The sequence below is a fragment of the Ceratotherium simum genome, chromosome X, assembly GCF_057802395.1.
Source record: "Ceratotherium simum simum isolate JZ-2026a chromosome X, ASM5780239v1, whole genome shotgun sequence".
Taxonomy (NCBI): Eukaryota; Metazoa; Chordata; class Mammalia; order Perissodactyla; family Rhinocerotidae; genus Ceratotherium; species Ceratotherium simum.
In genome coordinates this window covers 16,630,613-16,652,604 of record NC_141940.1, presented here as the reverse complement: position 1 = coordinate 16,652,604, position 21,992 = coordinate 16,630,613, and the positions used below count along the sequence as shown (strand labels likewise).

At 42.0% G+C, this 21,992-nt stretch overlaps 1 pseudogene; it reads right to left on the bottom strand.

Annotated features, from left to right (window-relative positions):
* Positions 1-100: 100 nt before the first annotated feature.
* LOC147911753 (integrator complex subunit 6-like) lies at positions 101-4,610 on the bottom strand (annotated as a pseudogene).
* Positions 4,611-21,992: the final 17,382 nt, after the last annotated feature.

Sequence of the window (21,992 nt, the reverse complement as noted above, 5' to 3'; positions counted from 1 at the left end):
ATGTTTTTTCTTAGCCTCCAGAAGACAGTTTTCTTAACTAACACATGCTAGGAGGATTCAGCAATATCTCTTTCCATTCTAGAAGACAGAAATCTGGTCATTATTTCTCATTGATCATGGTGATAACAGGATTATATGTTTGGGGTGTGATTATCTTTTTTGAGAAAATGGTCGAAATCTATTTTTTCTAGTCACTTCTCAAGGTGCTTAATTAAGTCTCATCTTTTAAATCTGAAAATGAAGAGACAAGTCATTAACCAAAAGATTTGCAAAGAACCTGTGATACAAGAGGCACTGTAGGGAATAGAAAGAGGAGCTTACAATGTACATGAGAATAGAAAATGCATCTGCATGGTAAGAGACAATCCAGCAAATACAAAGAGTGAATTCAGGGTCAACGCCCACCTCAAATTCTAAAGTGAATAGAAGTCTCCTTGAGCTTGGAAGAATAAGACAGACTCAGATACTATCAGCCTAAATAACTGTGGAACAACATTAACTCTGAGTGAGGACTAGGGTTTGACAAGCACAAGGCAGGGCCTGTACCCACCACTCACCCCAGCACTGCATTGGGCCCAGCTGTTAAAAAAAAATGGAGAGTTCCTCTTTACACCCACCTGGCTGTTACCAGGTAAAGGTATGTTGCTCGATGTGCACAGAGGCCAATACCATGGCACTGGATTTTGAGAAAAGAAAAGGCTTTATTGTGTGGTTGACCAGCAAGGAGACTGGAGGCAAGGCTCTCAAATCTGTGTCCCCAATCCAAGGTTTGGGACAAAATTTAAAAGGTTAGGGGGAATAGGCTGGTACACGGAGGTGCTGGCGGGGCAACTTTCTATTGGAGGGCTTTAAACATTTAGGGTAACGTGTGGAAATGGGCTTTAACACTGGGTCTTCCTAGACAATGACCCCTCGCTTCTGATGCGAGTCTGGCTTGTGAGTTCCGGTTGTGTCCCGTTCCTTTGGTTCTGTGGGGGAGAGAATCTTTGGTTCTGGGTGTTATTTCGGGTCAATGTTTTCTCCTCTGTTCATGCTCTGGCTACATGACTTGCAGTTTTGGCTCACTGCCCCTGCAAGGCAACTTTAAGATTCTGTTGATAAGATGGAGCCAGTTTAAACTGGTCACATGGTTACATGGCTACTTCCTTGATGGTAACTTCAACAAATTGTTTCCTCACTTCTAGAGGTCCTTGCACTCCTTTAAGCAATCTGAAGACTTTTTTCATATTCTGAAGATATTTTTAAAAATATACCTTCAGGGCCGGCCCCATGGCTTAGCGGTTAAGTGCGCACACTCCGCTGCTGGCGGCCTGGGTTCCAATCCCGGGCACGCCCGACGCACCGCTTCTCCGGCCATGCTGAGGCTGCGTCCCACATACAGCAACTAGAAGAATGTGCAGCTATGACATACAACTATCTACTGGGGCTTTGGGGGGAAAATAAATAAATAAATAAAATTTTAAAAATTAAAAAAAATAAAAAATAAAAATAAACCTGTAATATTTCTCAAATAGGAAAAGGAGATAAAACTCAATCTTAGTGACTCCACTACTTCGGTAATCATTCTTCGAGGGTTAGAATGTTACATAGTGTATGTGTTTTAAATACTTAAATCAAGACACCTGAATATCGACTAACAAAACTCTTGTAAACAACAATCAAGTAAGAAAAAAAGTGGGTAAAGTGTGTATTGGGACATTTTAGTCAAAGTAAATAGGAACCATCCTAAATTATGTGAAAACCCATTTCTGGCAACCTTTGAGCTTCAAGAGGTAGGTTGAATCTATTCTAAGTCACAGAAGGAGGAATACTTATCATGGTTTAATTGATGGAAATTGTTACACTTCTTACTCTGTCCAAACTGTTGAATATCCTTCATTAATTGATGTTGTATATCAGCATTGATTCCTTCTGGAATTATTGGCAATTTATTCAGCACCATTCCCAATGCAGACGTTGCGGTGACTTTTGAATCATCTGCAGAGAGAAAGCTGGTAATGATTTCTCCTACAAGTGAATTACTACCAAGTTTGTGAATCAGCCCACCCTTGCTGAGATTGGTTAAGTCATCAAACAAAGAATCTGATGGGTTGGGTGGAATCCCATCTCCCGCCATATTCATCAGCTCTGGTGCAGCAGATTTTGATAAGAAGCCATCAGGTGGGGTTTGACTATTTTTTGTCTTCTTCTCACGGACTTTGCAGGTGACAGTAGCATCTGGAAATCAAATTAAGAGATTGAGCTGTGAGGTAGGTGTGTTTTACCACTCCCACAGGGACATAACTGTGCTATGCAGTTTTGAGGAAAAAATTTATTTCATAAAGCAGGAAGATAGGATGTACCAAGGGGAAATATCAGATCCCACAAATAGGGCTTGGGAAAGATCATACAATAAACCACTTTTTCTCTCCTGGCACTATGGATAAATACAGAAACAAGCTGGGCAGTGTAATTAACTAAGAAACATTCACAGAGCCCCGGCACTCAAGATTTAATGTCTCCTTGATGCCCTTTACAAGTTGACAAGCTGAAAGTCTCACTTGATGTCAAGGGGTCTAACATTTGCACACCAACACCCAAAATCTCTGTCAGTGTATCATCCTCCGCGTTTCTCTTTTCTGTCTCAGAATGGTAAATTTTATTTACCCCAAGTCTAAAACCTCTATTTCATTTCCTAATCCTCCTCTGTGCCAGGCACTGTGCCAGGAGCTGGTGGATGGGCAGTGAACAAGACAGAAACGACCCCTACCCCTGTGGAGCTCACATTCTCATGGGGGATGTCAGACAGTAAGTGCACAAGGAGCAAATAAAATAATTACATTTTGAATTCATGTTAGGGAAGAAGTAAGCAGGGATGTGACAGAGAGCAGGAGAGGGATCCCCAATGGACCACGTGGTCCAGCAGGGCCTTCTCTGGAGGTGTCCTTTGGACAGAGCTTGGAGGAGGAGAAAGAGCCGGCCTGTGCACACGCAGAGGAAGAGTGCCAGGCTGCAGCAAGGGCAAGTGCAGGGCCTGTAGGAGGAGCTGAGCCGGGACCACACAGGAAAAGACACAGGCAGAGAGAGCAAGGAAGAGACCCACAGGACGTGAGTTAGGAGAGGGTGGCAGGGCCAGGTCGTGCAGAGATTATAGACCATAGTGGGGAGTTCAGATTCTGTTCTGACTGCATAGGAAAGTTGATGAGGGGTTTTCAGGATGGCCATGACATGATCTGATTTCCATGTTGACATGATTATTCTGGCTGCAGGGCAGAAAACGGGTTAGATGAGGAGAAGATGGAAAGTAGGGATATAAGCTAAGAGGCTATTTAGTAGCTTCTTGAGCAACTCAGCAGTGTGGACTAGAGGAACAGAATAATGGTGGGATTCAGGAGTGACTACAATATTTAGTAGATAGAAAGAAAAAAATGTAGAAAAAAATGAAATTGTTGCCAATAAGGAGAATAAAACCAGTAGGGTGTGGAGTATTAGAATCCAAGAAAGTTTCCATGAAGTAAGGAGTGAACAACTACGTCAAATGTGGCTGAGAAATTAATGGCAGCCTCAGCCAAAGCTGGTGACCTTGAGGAGGAAAGCTCCAGTGGAACGGTTGAGGCAGAAGCCACACTGTGCTAGGTAAGAGGAGGTGAGGACAGGCATCCTTAACATCTTCCATGGACATGGCTGAGGCCCCAAGATGGGATTCTCCCTCTCCTTCCTCTTTCATTGACAGCATGGCCATACTCGGCCTTCTCTTAGATGAAGAAGGACTCTTGGGTTCTCCATAATGTTTCATTTTGTTTTCAAGCCCTATAGCAAACTCCTTTGCTTCCTCAGTCATCACTTCCTGAAAAACATCAATGAATGTATTCCATCAATGACAAAAATGCAACCATTGCAAAATTGCAATATACCTCTGTATATACAACATGCATTTGCATCATTCATAGGAATTTTATTAAGGGCCAAAATTTACCATACCCCCGCAAACACTCTGTTCTCAGAAAAAGCTACCTAATTTTAATCCAGTGAAAGTGGAAAAAGGAGGAAGGTAACATAAAAATGTAGTCCAAAGGCAAACATAGTACTTGGTTAATCAGATTTCTGGCAGAATAAATGAATCTCATCAGCCAGAATTGAATAAACACATGATTACCTCTTTGAGGAAGTATAAACCATTCTGCGTCAACCTTTCTTAGGAGAAAAAATTCCGTTTCTTATCCCCATTTGATTTAAACTGGTCATTAACAAATATCGACTGACACTTTACAGAATGCTACTTGAAGATGGTGAAGGGGAGAGTAGTTGGAAATCTTTATTCCACCCACTACCCATCCCACAGAGGTTCAAATATATCAATCTAGGAGCCATGTGATGGACACTATTCAATGTTAGTGGTAGATACTGATGAGATGTATCGGTACGAAAGACTAGCTTAAAGTTCTTACCATCCAAGGATAACCCAAGAATTTCCCCCACCATTATTTGAATTGAATGGTGATAAACACCTTTTCTGAACCATATGCATTTCCCATTAAAGAGGAGTGCAAAAGAGAGAGATAATTTTCATGGAGCATTTAACCCCAGCCAGGTCCACTTCTAGATGCTTTACATGTACTAACCCACTTCATTGTCCACAAAGCTGTAATTCTGGCAGAAACTCAGGGACAAGCTCAGGAAGAAAATATTTGGGGGTAAGCAGGAAGCAGCGTTTGCAAAGATTCCCATAATTGAGGGGACAGCTTGGCAGTAGAGGTGCCTTCTCCCAGATCAAAAGCAGTCAGCCTTAAATATAATCTGTTCATCAAAATCTCTTTACTTGGAAGAGTGCCATGTTATGAAAGGGTTGAGATGAGCAAAGGGGGTGGTCAGCATTAAGACTAGCCAGAAAGAGAAGCTGAAGGTAACTGAAATCCGTAGAATGAGGCCCCACGTGCTGTGTTCAACAATGTTCAAAAGGAACCTAGGAAAACAGGAATGAATAGTGAAACAGCATTTCAGTACTGCATTTCTCACCCCCAAATTTATAGGCTCATTTATCAGTCAATCTCTTGTAAGGTTTCTGAGTGTGAACCCATCCTTCTGAAATTATCCCCTAGGAAACTACTAAAATTGCATTTTGACCTGAAAATGTTGAAGATCAGGGCCTGGGCTAAAGTGAGCATGTGAAGATTGAGCAGCCCAGGAGGCTTCACCATACTCAAGCTTGACTCCAGCACAACAGAGGACCTCAGTACTCTGTTAGTTCTTCATGTTCCAGCCTGGGACCTCACCCTGTATCTGCCTATGGAAATGCAGAAAGTAACACTTCTCCCTCCCAGAGCTGCACTCCAGTCTCGGAATTGTTAAAACTGGTGTTTCCGCACCTTAGGGAGTTTTGGTAGACAGAATTTCTTGAAGCTAAGATAAAAGTAGAAAAAGAATATTGTCTCTTTATATGAGACTCCAGGTTTTCATAATACTCAATGTTAGAAGTAGTTGTTGCTAAGTGGTAGAATGACTGGTGATTTTCAAATACATCTTTTTTTTCTTTTTACTTTCCTCAATGAACACTGTTTTGCATAGGGTGCTTCCAATTGCAGGAGCTTAAAACTCCACCCATTTTGGCTAAAACGATACAAGAAGTCAACAAATAAGTGAAGATCAGCATCAAGTGAGGTTTAACCCAGCGGGCCAATCATATAACCAAGAGCCTAGTCTCTTTCCATCAGTCTCTTCTGTTTTCTGTGATGCCACCATCCCCCAATTCTGGCTCTTCCTTATGATTCAAAGGTGGCTGTCATAAGCTCCTCATTTACATGCTACTTAAGTCCTATTTAGCAGGAAAAAGTGGCTATATCTTTGTCCTAGCATTCCCAGAAGTCTTAAGATTTACTGTGAATGAATCCTTTAGTTCACATGTACACCTGAACTAATTATTGTGATCTCAGTACATCAGAATGTACCAATTTGCTTTGCTCATGTCAAAAATAGCAAATTATGTATAGATTGAAAAATACAATTAAAAATTTGATTTATGGCCTCATATAGAAACCTGTATTCAACAATCAGAACATAATTTCTTCTCAAGCATGCAAAATTTGGCAACAGAGTCAACAAAATGCAAATACTTAGTTTCATGCAGACTATGTTCTACCTAAACACAATGAAATTAAATTAGGAGTTCTTTGCAACAACAACAAATAGCATTCCCAAATTTTATAACAGGCTTCTAAATAAATACTTACAATTGAAATATAAGGAAAATATTTCTTGCCAATTTTGTGTGATGCACTTAATGTGGAACTTAGAGGAAAACTTATAGCTTTAAATGTTTATATTAGAAAAGGACAAATGGCTGAAAATTAATGAGGTCTGTCCACTTAGGGCATTGGAAGAAGAAGAGTACAATACATCCAAAGAAAATAGAACGAGAGCTATGCTATGGTCAGAATGTTTGTGTCTCCCCAAAATTCACACGTTGAAATCCTAACCCCCAAAGATGATGGTATTTGGAGGTGGGGCCTTTGGGAGGTGCTTATGTCATGAGGGTGGAGCCCTCATGAATGGGATTAGTGCTCTGACAAAGGAGGCGCCGGAGGGATCCCTAGTCCCTTCCACCACGTGAGGACACAGCGAGAAGGTGCTGGCTATGAACCAGGAAGTGGGCCTTCACCAGAGCTTGACCATGCTGGCACCGCGATCTTGGACTTCCTAGCCTCTAGAACTGTGATTTCTGTTGTTTATAAGCCACCCAGTTTGTGGTATTTTGCTGTGGAAGCCTGAACAGACTAAGAGAGCTACTGAAATTAAAGCAAATATTAATGAAATGGCAAAAGAAAATGACAATAAAGATGATCAACAAAATCAGCAGTTGATTGTTTAACACTAATAACAACATAGACTAACCTCGGGCACTAGTATCAAGAAAAAATTTATCCACAGATAAACAGTATTAAAAATGAAAATGGAGGGGCCGGCCTGGTGGCGCAAGTGGTTGAGCGTGCGCGCTCCACTGTGGTGGCCCAGGGTTCACCGGATCAGATCCTGGGTGCGCACCGACTCACTGCTTGGCAAGCCATGCTGTGGTGGCGTCCCATATAAAGTGGAGGAAGATGGGCATGGATGTTAGCCCAGGGCCAGTCTTCCTCAGCAAAAAGAGGAGGATTGGCAGATGTTAGCTCAGGGCTGAACTTTCTCACACACACACAAAAAAAAATGAAATAGGAGCATCATGGCAGAGTGAGCTTTCCCTGTAGACTCTCCCCCCTACGATGCAAGAAAAAGGACATTCGTATACCAACAGAGGATATTCACACAACGCAAAAGACATTTGAGAAACCCACAGAGACATATGTCTAAAGGTGGAGGTGCTGGAAACCCCAGAGCAAGTGGAAGGAGGTAAGGAGAACTCCTCTCCTTCCTGAATGACAGCAACCCTGGGACTGGGTCTGCATGGCTCTCAGTGGAGGAGGAGGGGCAGCTCTCTGTGGGAAAACCGTCACTCTCCAAGTTCTCTCACAGGCTATGGGAAAGTCCCATACAAAGGGGACCAAACTGCTGTGGGGGTGCCTTCATCAAGCTAGCACCCCAGGAGACCAGACAGAGAGAGAAGTGCAAGAAGCCCCCGGGATCAAACAGGTGAAAGAAAGAGACTCTCCCCTCGGAGACCACGTGGCTCTCAGAGAGAGAGGGAGGAGGGGTGGCCCTCCGTGGGAAAACTGTCACTCTCCAAGCTCTCACACAGCCTGTGGGAAATTCCCATACGGAGGGGACTGAACTGCTGCAGGGGCGCCTTCATCAAGCTAGCACCCCAGGAGAGTGGACAGCGAGGGAAGCACGAGAACTCCCTGGGTTCTAGCAGGTGTAAGAAAGTGCCCCTGCCCTCTTGCCCGGTGCACCAGCACAACCAGTTGGCCAGAGTGCCCCCGGGTCGCAGTGGGCTCAGAATACACAGCTTTGCACCACCAACTAGTGGCAGTAGGTGGAAGCTGCGTCCAGATATTTTCAGAATGAGGAAAAATAAGCCCATGCCCTCAAGCAGTATACAAAAATATATTAAATCTCCAGAGCAGAAGGAAAATCACAAGCACCCAGAAATCTATCCTGAAGGCACAGAAATTTATAACCTAAATGACAGAGAATTCAAAATAGCTATCATAAAGCTCAATGAATTACAAGAAACCGCAGATAGACAGTCCAATGAAATCAGGAACTTCCTCACAAAAGAGATTGAAACTATAAGGAAAAACCAATCAGAAATTTTGGAGAGGAAAAACACAATGGAAGAGATAAAGAACAATCTGGAATCTTTAAAGAACAGAGCTGACAATATGGAGGAAAGAATTAGCATTATTGAGGATAGGAATGCAGAAATGCTCCAGATGGAGGAGGAGAGAGAACTAAGACTAAAAATAAATGAAGAAATTATCTGAGAAATATCCAACTCAATTAGGAAATGCAACATTAGGATTACAGATATTCCAGAGCAAGAAGAAAGGGAAAAAGGAGCAGAGAGCTTGTTCAAAGCAGTAATAGCTGAGAACTTCCCAAACGTGGGGAAGGAGCTGGAAATACAAGTGAATGAAGTCAATAAGTATCCTAAATATATCAACATAAAAAGACCCTCTCCAAGGCATATAGTAGGAAAGCTGGCAAAAGTCACTGACAAAGAAAAGATATCAAGTGCAGCAAGACAAAAATAATAATGTACAAAGGAATCCCAATCAGGCTCTCAGTCGATTTCTCGGCAGAAACTCTACAGGCTAGGACAGAGTGGAATGATATATTCAAAATTCTGAAAGACAAAACTTTCAACCAAGACTACTCTATCCAGAGAAAATATCCTTCAGATATGATGGAGAAATAATAACTATTGCAGATAAACAAAAGCTAAGGGAGATCATTGCCACAAGACTCCCCACTACAAGAAATGCTCAAAAAGGCACTCATACCTGAAAAAAAGAGAGAAAGGGGATACAAAGCTTTGAGCAAGGACAAAAACAGGGAGACAAAATCAGAAAAATTGCAGCTCTCTATCAGAATAGGTTAGCAAACACTTAATTACAACATCGAAGATTAAGGGAAGGAAAATACCAAGAATAAATATAACCCCATCACTTTAAACACAATCTCACAACACAAGATGGAATAAATTGTGACAATAATAACTCAGAAGGGGAAGAGGAAATGGATGGAATCAACTTAGTCTGAGGAAATAAGAGGCCATTAGAAAATGGACTATCTCATCTACAAGATTTTTTATACAAACCTCATGGTAACCACTAAACAAATAAACAGAACAGAGACACATATGATAAATAAAGAGAAAGCTAAGAAAACCATCATACAGAACTACCAAACTTAATTGGTAGTCCGAAACAGATGGGACGAGAAACAAAGGAAATGCAAAAGAACTGGAAAATGAGTGATAAAATAGCACCATTAAGCCCACATATATCAATAATCACTCTAAATGTAAATGGATAGACTTCTCCAATCAGAAGACACAGAGTGGTGGGATGGATTAAAAAACAAGATCCAACAATATGCTGCCTCCAGGAAACACATCTCAGCTCTAAAGACAAACACAGGCTCAGAGTCTAAGGATGGAAGACAATGCTCCAAGCTATTGGCAAACAAAAGAAAGTAGGTGTTGCCATACTTATATCAGACAAAGTAGACTTCAAGATGACACAGGTAATGAGAGACAAAGAGGGGCAATATATAATGATAAAAGGGACACTCCACCAAGAAGACACATCACTTATAAATATATATGCACCCAACACAGGAGCACCAAAGCACATAAAGCAACTATTAACAAACCTAAAAGGAGATATTAACAACAACACAATAATAGTAGGGGACATGAACACCGCACTTACGTCAATGGATAGATTATCCAGACAGAAAGTCAATAAGGAAATAGTGGACTTAAACAAAAAACTAGATGAGATGGACTTAATAGATATATACAGAGCCCTCCATCCAAACACAGCAGATTACACATTCTTCTCAAGTGCACATCGAATAATCTCAAGGATAGACCATATGTTGGGAAACAAAGCAAGCCTCTATAAATTTAAGAAGATTGAAATCGTAACAAGCATCATTTCTGAACATAATCCTATGAAACTGGAAATCAACTACAGGAAAAAAACTGGGAAAGTGACAAAGATCAGGAGACTAAACAACATGCTACATAACAACCAATGTCTCATTGAAGAAATTAAAGGAGAAATCAAAAAATATCTGGAGACAAATGAAAATGAAAATACACCAAAGCGACTCATATGGGATGCAGCTAAAGCAGTCCTGAGAGGGAAACTCATAGCAATACATGCCCGCCTTAACAAACAAGAAAAACCCCAAATAACCAACTTTAAACTGGACATAACAGAATTAGAAAAAGAAGAACAAAGCCCAAAGTCAGCAGAAGCAGGGAAATAATAAAAATTAGAGCAGAAATAAACAACTGGTTCTTTGAGAAGATAAACAAAATTGACAAACCTTTAGCCAGACTCAGTGAGAAGAAAAGAAAGAAGGCTCAAATAAATAAAATTAGCAGTGAAAGAGGAGAAATTACAACGGACACCACAGATATATAAAAAATTATAAGAGAATACTATGAAAACCTATATGCCAACAAATTGGACAATCTAGAAGAGATGGATAAATTCTTCAACTCATATAACCTCCCAAAACTGAATCAAGAAGAAATAGAGAATCTGAACAGACCAATCACAAGCAAAGAGATTGAAACAGTAATCAAAAACCTCCCCAAAAATAAAAGTCCAGGACCAGATGGCTTCTCTGGAGAATTTTACCAAACATTCAGAGAAGATTTAATACCTATCATTCTCAAACTATTCCAAAAAATAGAGCAAGATGGAATTCTTCCTAACACATTCTCTGAGGCCAACATCACCCTGACACCAAAGCCAGACAAGGACAACACAAAGAAGGAAAATTACAGGCCAGTATCACTGACGAATATAGATGCAAAAATTCTCAACAAAATATCGGCAAACCGAATACAGCAATACATTAAAAAGATCATACACCATGATCAAGTGAGATTTATACCAGGGACACAGGGATGGTTCAACATCTGCAAATCAATCAATGTGATACACCACATTAACAAAACAAGGAAAAAAAACCACATGATCATCTCAATAGATGCAGAGAAGGCATTTGACAAGAAACAACATCCATTTATGATAAAAACTCTCAACAAAATGGGTATAGGAGGAAAGTACCTCAACATAATAAAGGCCATATATGAGAAACCCACAGCCAACATCATACTCAATGGGGAAAAACTGAAAGCCATTCCTCTGAGAACAGGAACAAGACAAGGGTGCCCACTCTCACCACTTTTATTCAACATAGTACTGGAGGTTTGTGCCAGAGCAATTAGGCAAGAAAAAGGAATAAAGGGAATCCAAATAGGCAACAAAGAAGTGAAACTCTCGTTGTTTGCAGATGACATGATTTCATATATAGAAAACCCAAAAGAATCCATCGGAGAACTATTAGAAATAACCAACAACTACAGCAAAGTTGCAGAGTACAAAATCAACTTACAAAAATCAGTTACATTTCTATACTCTAATAACAAACTGACAGAGAGAGAACTCAAGAAGACAATCCCATTTACAATCGCAACAAAAAGAATAAAATATCTAGGAATATATTTAACCAAGGAGGTGAAAGACCTATACAATGAAAGCTATAAGACTTTATTGAAAAAAAAAATTGATGATGACATAAAGACATGGAAAGACATCCCATGCATGTGGATTGGAAGAATAAACATCTTTAAAATGTCCGTACTACCTAAAGCAAGCTACAGATTCAATGCAATCCCAATCAGAATCCCAACAACATCCTTCACTGAAATAGAACAAAGAATACTAAAATTCCTATGGGGCAACAAAAGACCCCAAATAGCCAAAGCAATCCTGAGAAAAAAGAACAAAGCTGGAGGCATCACAATCCCTGACTTCAAAATATACTACAAAGCTGTAATAATTAAAACAGCATGGTACGGGTACAAAAACAGACACACAGATCAACGGAACAGAATTGAAAGCCCAGAAATAAAACCACACATCTATGGACACCTAATCTTCAACAAAGGAGCTAAGAACATAGAATGGAGAAAGGAAAGTCTCTTCAATAAACGGTGCTGGGAAAACTGGACAGCCACATGGAAAAGAATGAAAGTAGACCATCTTCTTTCGCCATACACAAAAATTAACTCAAAATGGATCAAAGACTTGAAGGTAAGACCTGAAACTATGAAACTCCTGGAAGGAAATATAGGCAGTACACTCTTTGACATTGGTCATAGAGGGATCTTTTCGAATTCCATGTTTACACAGACAAGGGAAACAAAAGAAAAAGTAAACAAGTGGTCCTTCACCAGACTAAAGATCTTCTGCGAGGCAAATGAAACCAGAATCAAAATGAAAAGACAACCCACCAGCTGGGAGAAAGTACTTGCAAAGCTTATATCCCACAAGGGGTTAATCTCCATAATATATAAAGAACTCATGCAACTGAACAATAAAAATTCAAACAAGCTGATCAAAAAATGGGCAGAGGACATGAACAGACACTTTTCTGAGGAAGATCTACAGATGGCCAATAGGCACATGAAAACATGTTCAACATCACTAATCATCAGAGAAATGAAAATCAAAACATCACTAAGATATCACCTTACACCTGTTAGAATGGCTATAATCAACAAGACCAAAAATAACAAATGTTGGAGAGGTTGTAGAGAAAAGGGAACACTCATTCACTGCTGGTGGGAATGCAAACTGGTACAGCCTCTATGGAAAACAGTATGGAGATTCCTCAAAAAATTAAAAATAGAAATACCTTATGATCCAGCTATCCCACTACTGGTTATCTATCCAAAGAACCTGAAATCAACAACCCAAAGAGGCATATGCACCCCTATGTTCATTGCAGCATTATTCACTACAGCCAAGAAGTGGAAGCAACCTAAGTGCCTCTCGACTGATGATGGGATAAAGAAGACGTGGTATGTATATGCAATGGAATACTACTCAGTCATAAAAAAGACAAAAATCATCCCATTTGCAACAACATGGATGGACCTGGAGGGTATTATGTTAAGTGAAATAAGCCAGACAGAGAAAGACAAACACCACATGATTTCACTCATATGTGGAAGATACACTAACACACGGACAGAGAGAACAGTTTGTTGGTTACCAGGAGGAAGGGGGTTAGGGGGTGGGCACATGGCATGAAGGGACGCATTTATATGGTGACTGACAAACAATAAAGTACAACTAAAAGGTCACAATATTATAAACTATTATGACATCAATAAAAGAAAAAAATGAAAAAGAAAGAAAAAAATGAAAAAAAAAGAAAAAGGAGACATAATCATGGATCCAGAAGAGTTCCACAAAAGAGAGAGGAAATACTAACAATAACTTTACACCAAATTTTAAAATTGAGGTGAAATAGACACTTTTATAGAAAAATAAAACATACCAAAACATACCCAAGAAGAAACAGAAAATCTGAATACTTCTGTATATGGTAAAACTTTTAATAAAATATTAAAAACTTTCCTATCCAGGGCTCCTGAGGAGCCCTCAAACATTTAGGAGGGAAATAATGCCAGTCTTACACAAACTCTTTCAGAAAATAGAAAAAAGGGGACTAGTTCCCAACTCATTTTGTGAGCCCATTATAAACCTGATACCAACATCTAATAAGGACACTAGAAGAAAGGAAAACTAAAGGCCCAGTTCTCTCTCCTGAACATAGATGTAAAAGTCTAAAGCAAATGATTGGCAAATGAAATTAAATAGTATATAAAAAGACAAACATTATGTGGTTGTTGGGTATATTGCTGGAAGGCAAGGTTGGTTTAACATTGGAAAAATCAATCAATGTAATGCACTGCATTAACAACAAAAACCAGGGGTGGGCCGGCTCCGTGGCTTAGCGGTTAAGTGCACGCGCTCTGATGCTGGCGGCCCGGGTTCGGATCCCGGGGGCGCCCCGAGGCACCGCTTCTCCATCCAACGCGAGGCCGAGTCCCACGTACAGCAACTAGAAGGATGTGAACCTATGACATGCAACTATCTACTGGGGCTTTGGGGGGAAAAAAACTGAATAAATAAAAATCTTTAAAAAAAAAAAAAAAAAACCAGGGGAAAATGACACGATCCCTTTAATAAGTGGGTTAAAATTCAACACCTGTTCATGATAAAAACTATCAGCAACCTAGAATAGAAGGCAACTTCCTGGACCTAAAAAAGGTTGTCTACCACAAAAAGAATATACACGCACTGTATTTAATGGCGAAATAGCCAACACTTTCTCCTTGAGTTTTAAACAAGATAAGGGTGTCCACTATGTATTCAACCACGTATTGCACTAGCGCCAGGAATATAGAACAGGTATAAAGTTTGGAAAGGAAGAAGTAAAACTGTCATAGTTCACAGACAACATTTTTCTGTACATAGAATATTCAAAAATATAAAATGATTAGAGTTAATAAGTGAATGTAGCTAAGTTACTGGATGGGGCAATAATAAAAAACCACTTGTATTTCTGTATAATAACGAAAATAATTAGAAACAGAAATTTAAAATACCATTGACAATAACATCAAAAACATCAAATACTGAAAAATAAATCTAGTGAAAGATGTGCCAGAGCACTACATGTAAAACTATCAAACATCACTAAGAGAGAAAAGACTTCAGTAAATGGAGAGAGATACTTTTTGCATGGATTGGGAGTCTCATGGTTAAGTCATTATTGTCACTTCTCCCCAGAATGATTATAGTAATCATATTTGGAATTCCAGCATGTTAATTTTGTGCAAAATTTGCAACTTAATAATAAAAAGCATATAGATATCAAAGGGCTTAGGAGACCAAGACAAACTTTAAGAAAAAGAACAAAGTTGGAAGACAGGCATTACCAGATAGGAGACTTACTGTAAAGGTATAGTAATTAAAAATATGTGGTATTGGAGCAAGGATAGGCAAATACCCCAATGGAAGAGGACGGAGAGTCTAGAAATAAATCTGGAAATATACAATTGCTAGATTTATGACACTGGGGCCTGCAAATCATTGTGGAAGTGATCGTCCCTTTGATACATCCAGTTGATAACTACAGGGGAAAAAATCTTAACTCTCACCTCATTCTGTTCCATAAAAAATTTATTTGAGATGAGTAGAAGATCTAGAAAAAACTTGGGTTATTATCTTCATGGCTTTACTGTAGGCAAAGATTTTTTTGAGGAAGATTAGCCCTGAGCTAACATCTGTTGCCCATCCTCCTCTTTTTTAGTGAGGAAGATGGGCCCTGGGCTAACATCGTTGCCCATCTCCCGCTACTTTATATGGGACGTGGCCACAGCATGGCTTGACAAGCAGCGTGCATGTCCCTGCCCAGGATCTGAACCCCAGGCCGCTGAAGCGGAGTGTGCCAGCATAACTGCCATGCCACTGGGCTGGCCTTGGCAAAAGATTTTTAACAGAATAAACACGCTAACTGTAAAGAATAGATTGATTAATTAGACTTAATTAAATTAAGAATTTCTCTTCATCAAAAAGACACTAAGAGAGTGAAAAAGCAACACAGATCTGTAGAAGATACTCAAAATTATATATTTAAATATATATATGTATACACATATGTATTTATATCCAAAAATGAATGGAATCCAGAATATATGTAGGACTACAAATCAATTTTAAAAATACAAATATCTCAATAAAATACGGCTATAAGACTTGAAAAGGCACTTCAGAAGACATATGTGAATGGCCAATAAACCTCATTAGTCAGTAGAAAATGCAAGTTTAGACGTAATGAGAGGACTGCACACCCACCAGAGTGGCTGAATTGCAAGACTGACTACATAGCTCGTGTTTGTGACTATGTGGTGCAACTGGGACTTTTATACATTGCAGGACCCAGATTCCCACATAGATGTCCAAGGCCATAGTTGAAGGTTATATAGGACTCCCTCAAGGCTGAGATATACAAATCAAGGAAAAGTACCCCCCACCAGGGCTGAGACAGAGCACCCAAGTTACTGCACCCCTCCCCTAAAGAGGCATTTGAGCCTCCAACTAGGATCTTCCCCCAAAGGCTGAGACAGACCACACCAAGGAGAATCCACCCCCTAAGACGGAGACAGAGCCCCAAAGAAGAGTCCCCAGTAATGGCCAAGATGGTGGACCCAAGGATGAGTAGCCACCCCGACATAAGGGAGATGAAGTGCCCAAGGAAACGTCCTCACCTAGGGCTGACAAGAGCGCTCAAGAGAGAATTCCCCTCCTGCGCAGAGATCGACCTTCCAAGAAATAGTCTCAGCCGCCCCACCTTTCAGAGGGAGCCTCGAGAAAGAGCCCAAAGCCCCAGGGCTGAAAAACCCCCAAGATCAAGTTCCCCCCTCCCCCATGGCTGAGGGAGAGCCCCCAAGGGAGAGGAACCCAAGGGCTGAGGTAACGCACCCGAGGAAAAGTTCCCCTCACAGGGCTTGGAGAGAGTGCCAAGAAACACCTCTGCCCCCCAGCACTGAGATAAGCACCAAGGAACAGTCCCCCCACCAGCGCTGAGAGACTTACCCAAGGAAAAGTGCCTCCCAGACCTGAGCTGGAGCCCCAAGGACAGCCCCCTCCCCAGCGTGGCTGAGAGCAAATGCCCAAGGAAAACGCCTCCCCTGGTGCTGAGATCAGCACCCAAGGAAGTGTCTGCACAGAGCTGAGCTACATCACCCAGCAATAGTACCACACCCTAGACTGAGAACTCCCAAGGGAGAGACACCCTCCCGGCCAGAGACTGACCACACAGGGCAAAGAATCCACCCTCCAAGTGTTAAAATCCTGACCTTCTTGGAAGAGCCTGGAAGCAACTCACAAAATGGTAGTAAAGTCGTGGTACCTCACAGGTGGAGCTTTCTAAAAATGTGCTCTCTGGCGGTTCCCGAAACTATGCCCCCTAGGGTGTCTGGGAATGAGGTGCACAGGGAGGCGTCTCACCAGAAGCACTCTGATCTATTACTACTGCCCGGGGGGAGGTGCGAGGGAAGCTGCTGGCCATGGGTACTGCTGGCCACGCTGCCCTGCACCAGCTGGACACTGGAGAAGCCGTGTGCGGTGCGGAGCCTGGTGCTCGAGAAGCCTCCCGCCCAGCAGGAGCCTGCTGTGCCAGCGACCCAGAACCAGGAAGCAAACCTCTTCCCCTGCAATGTCTCTGGCGCCCTCTACAGACGAATGTCGGTAACAACTGCCAGGAGAATAGAACAATTAAAGAAGCAGAACATTTTTGCATAGAGCATGCTAGAAGAGTGAATTCGCAGCTGAGAGGGGATAAATAAAAACCTGGCGGGGCCGGCCCGATGGCCTAGGGGTGAAGCTCACCAGCTCCGCTTCGGTGGCCGGGAGTTCGCGGGTTCGATCCCGGAGCGGAAGTTCGCACTGCTTGTCAAGCCATGCTGTGGCGGCGTCCCATATAAAGTAGAGGAAGATGGGCACGGATGTTAGCCCAGGGCCAGTCTTCCTCAGCAAAAAAGAGGAGGATTGGCATCGGGTGGTAGCTCAGGGCTGATCTTCCTCACCAAAAAAAGCAAAAAAACAAAAAAAACCTGGCACATTATGTTAACAGAAAAAGAGGAAGTTTATACGATTATCCTGATCGATGCAGAAAACACGTGTGATAAAATGTGACAAATATTCATGAGGAAAAATTAAAAGTAGTTGTTAGAAAGGTCTCTACCAGAAATCTATGAGGTACACTATCCTAGAGTACAAACATTAGAAGTATTCCCCACAAAGTCAAAGCAAGACAATACCGTCCACTGTCATCCCTTCTACTCAGCACTGCACTGCAGCATTCCTAACGTGCACCTTCAGATAGTGAATAGGGCTGTGCCCGCAGAGCGAGCTCTCAGACTATTTAGTTATGGGCAAGCCCTGCTCTTCAGGGAGTCGCCAGGCAGGACAAACAGTGACAATTATCTGGGAATATGATGCTGGGGACCTCCAATCAGTTTTGTCCCCCCAGTGGCTGACAGGTTGCTGGTGTTCAGAGCTCCCCTAGATGTGAGGTCACTGGTTTCAGGGCTACCATGGAGCTGAGGAGAGGGGGTGGGAATAGTGCAAGTGAAAACATCCCTACGCTCATGGTTCATATTGTCATCTAGCCATTTGTCTTGAATAAATGCTCTTCAGGTTGTTGCAAGCCTTTGGTTAATTCCAGAATTCTGAAAGCATTTATTTTGACAGTATTTGCCATTGTTGTCATTGCTTTTATGCAGGCATGGATTTTCATGGGCCCTTACTCCACCAATCCAGAAGTGCCTCTTCGGATATGCTGCCTTTTTTTTTTTTTTGGTGAGGAAGATTAGCCTGGAGCTAAAATCTGTTGCCAATCTTCCTCTTTTTGCTGAGGAAGATTGGCCCTGAGCTAACATCTGTGCCCATCTTCCTCTATTCTATATGTGGGACACCTGCCACAGCATGGCTTGATGAGCGGTGCATCAGTCCATACCCGGGACCTGAACCTGGGAACCCGAGGCTGCTGAAGCAGAGCGAGCGAACTTAACCACTACACCACTGAGCGGACGCCCATATATACCGCATTTTAAACTAAGTATAAATCCAATGAATCAGACTGTGAATTATTTATCCAGTTTCCCTTTTTGTTCCGGAAGAAAACTAATATAGGCAGTGCCTGCATGTTGTGAAGAACTACCTATAGTCCAGGCCTCACATGCTGCTTCTCTAGCCAACTGGTTTTACTGAAATCCACATGAGGATATGGGTGCAGAATCAGAGAGTGTATTAGCTTTTTATTTTGTATAACAAATAACCCAAATTTAGCGGCTTAAAAACATTACCCCAGGGCCAGCCCCAGTGGCCTAGTGGTTAAGTTCAGCACGCTCTGCTTTGGTGGCCTGGGTTCAGTTCCCAAGCGTGGACCTACACCACTCATCTGTCAGTGGCCATGCTGTGGTGGCGGCTCACATACAAAAGAGGAAGATTGGCAGTGGGTGTTAGCTCAGGGCGAATCTTCCTCCCCAAAAACAAGCAAACAAAACATAACTACAAACAGTGACCTAAAATAACACCCATTTATTATTTATCATCTCACCGTTCTGTAGCTCAGAAGTCTGGATGGTCTTGACTTGGTTCTGTGCTTCAGGTCTTAAAAGGCTGAAATCAAGATTTTAGCCAAGCTGTGTTCTCATCTGGCAGGTGGAGGCTGGAATGAGCTTCCAAATTCATTTGGATTGTTGGCGGGATCCAGGTACTTGCTCTATGGGACTGAAGTCCTGGATTTCGTGCTGGCTGTTAGCTAGGGCTCACTCTCAACTCTAGAGGTCACTGTCAGGTGCTTTTCACGTGGCTCTCTCTATCTTTAAGCCTTCAACGACACATTAAATTCTTCCCGTGCTTCATAACGACCTCATCTGCTTGTGCTACCAGATGGAGAAAACTCTCTGCTGAAAAGGCTCGAGAGAGTAGGCTTGGCGCTCCCACTAATCCCACTATATGAAGGTCAAATGATTAGGAATCTTAGTTACATCTGCAAAATCACTTTTGTCCTGTACTATAAGGATGGAGTAACACCAGAGGGCAAAGGTCACGGGGACCATCTTAGAATTCTTCCAAGCAAGAGAGAGAAGCTAATGCAGCAGGAGTCAGAGCCATGGGTTTGGGGCCACTTCCTCATGCGAAGTACTTGTGGCTTCAGGGCCTGCTCGGGTCCCAGCTTGTACCAGTTCCTTCCATTTGATAATGGGCTGCTTCTCTGCATACCCACCGCTGTGACTTGGTGGGTCAGAAAACACCCAGGTTAGGACGGGCAGCTCAGGTGGCATGGGAGCTCGGTGTCCCATGCTCCAGCATCCAGTCTCTACTAAGACCCAGTGGTAAGCCAAATGTTTCTCAAAAGGACCAGAATGACATTTATGTCTCCAGGAAATTAGTGTCACTTCAGAGCTGGGGTCCCGTCATCATCGAGAAATCTGATTCTTTCTCTTTCCTAGTGTACAGTCATCCTAATAAAGGGCTGCCTTACCCTTTGGGTAAGAATGGAAGAAAGAGTAACAATATAAACTCTTCAGTGTAGAGGGTCCTTCCTCAAGAAGCCTCCCCTTCATGCACGAAGTTTTTGGATCTTTAACCAAGTCGAGTCTGGGATTTGATTGATTCAGGGACCCTCAGTCTTAGTGGGAGTAAGAAGGAGTAGGTCTGGAAAGCAGGAGAGCCTGGAGGGCCCCTCTCAGTGCTCCCAAGTCCACTGATTAAGGTCAGTGGGAACTACAACTACCTGATCCATTCAGGACTGCTAATGGCCTTGAACCTCAGGAGTGGAAGTTCAGGTCACCCTACCAGGAACAGCACTATCACCAAGCAAGGTGCTTGCTGAGGGCTAAGGGAATATGGAATGGGTAATGAGAAAAGTAACCAGATAACCATAGGTGGCAACAAGGACTGCAATAATTATGTTACTTCTTTATCTTTACGTGAATTCATTTACATATATATTAACCAAATATTTTTGGTTTTGACACTCTGCAATCCCCATGTGATACCCTGTCAGAAGACAGTTATTTTGTATTACAGATTCTTGTACTATCGTGCGTGTTAAGATTTGCCTGTGCTTTGGAACCTTCATAAAACATACTTTCTTTTGGAATATATTTGATTGATAAGAAAGTTTAAACACTGTTTGCACCTCAATGTAGAAATATTGTTGTTTTGTTATTTTAATGCTACCAAAATAAACTATTCATTTTTCCATAAAAAATCCCACCACAGCAGTACTCATATTAATGATAAGACTGAAATATTGGGGGGGCATAATTAGAATCCTGCCTACCACACAAGCCAAAAGCAGACAGCTGCGGCACTACAGACCCACTCAGGAACAGCCCTGAAGGATGGTGGTGAAGGGTAATCCTCCCAGAGGGAAGAACTTTGAGCAGTGCACCTGGTTGTTCATCCTGCTTGGAGGAGAGATGGCCAGAGGTGCAAGTGTATACCCATGCACAGGCTATGTCCAATTAATTGGCAGGACGGTCAGAGACTTTGAGGATAAATGATTGAAAATTTGTGACAAGGAGGTCTAGGGAAGAGCTATGTGACAGACATGTCCAAAGAGACATACAATGTGGCAATGTTTGTGTTTTTATGCGAGTTCTCAGCAAAGAATAACCTTAGCGAAGCCACATTTTAATAATCTGATGGATAGGGTACTCATTATCTAGATATCAATCAGTCCCTTTCCCCAGCAGTCATGTCATAATCCAGCGGGCTCAAGAACTAAGTGGCCAAGGTGGCAGGAACGGAGGTTATGCTCAGCAACATGGGCTTCCCCACTCACCAAGGCTGATCTCACTACAGTCACTGCTGAGTGCCCAATCTGCCAGAAGCAGAGGCCAACACTGAATCCCCAACACAGTACCAGTCTCTAGAGTGATCAGCAAGCTACCAGGTGGCAGGTGATTACATTGGACCCCTTCCATAAAGGAAGAGGCGGTGCTTTGTTCTTATTCAAATAGACACTCTGGATATGGATTTTCCTTCCTACCTGTTGGGCTTTTGAGAAACCAATATTTGTAGATTTGAAAAATGCTTTACTCACCATCATGGTATTTCAAACCGCATCACTTCTAAACAAGGGACTCATTTTACAGGAAATGAATGCAGCGATGGAGCAATGTTCATGGAATTCACTGGTCGAATTACATTTCCCCTCATCCTGAAGTGGAATGACCTTTACAAGACCCACTTATGTTTCTAGCTGGGTGGCAATAACTCAAGGGGCTGGGGAATAGCCTCGAGGAGATGGTAATGCTCTATCTAAGCAGTAATATGCATAGATATATGGTGCTGTTTCTCCCATCGCATGGCTTCATGGGTCCTGCAATCAAGGTATGGAAATGGGAATGCGTCCCCTATTACCCCTAGTGATAGAACAGAACATTTTTGCTTCTTGTC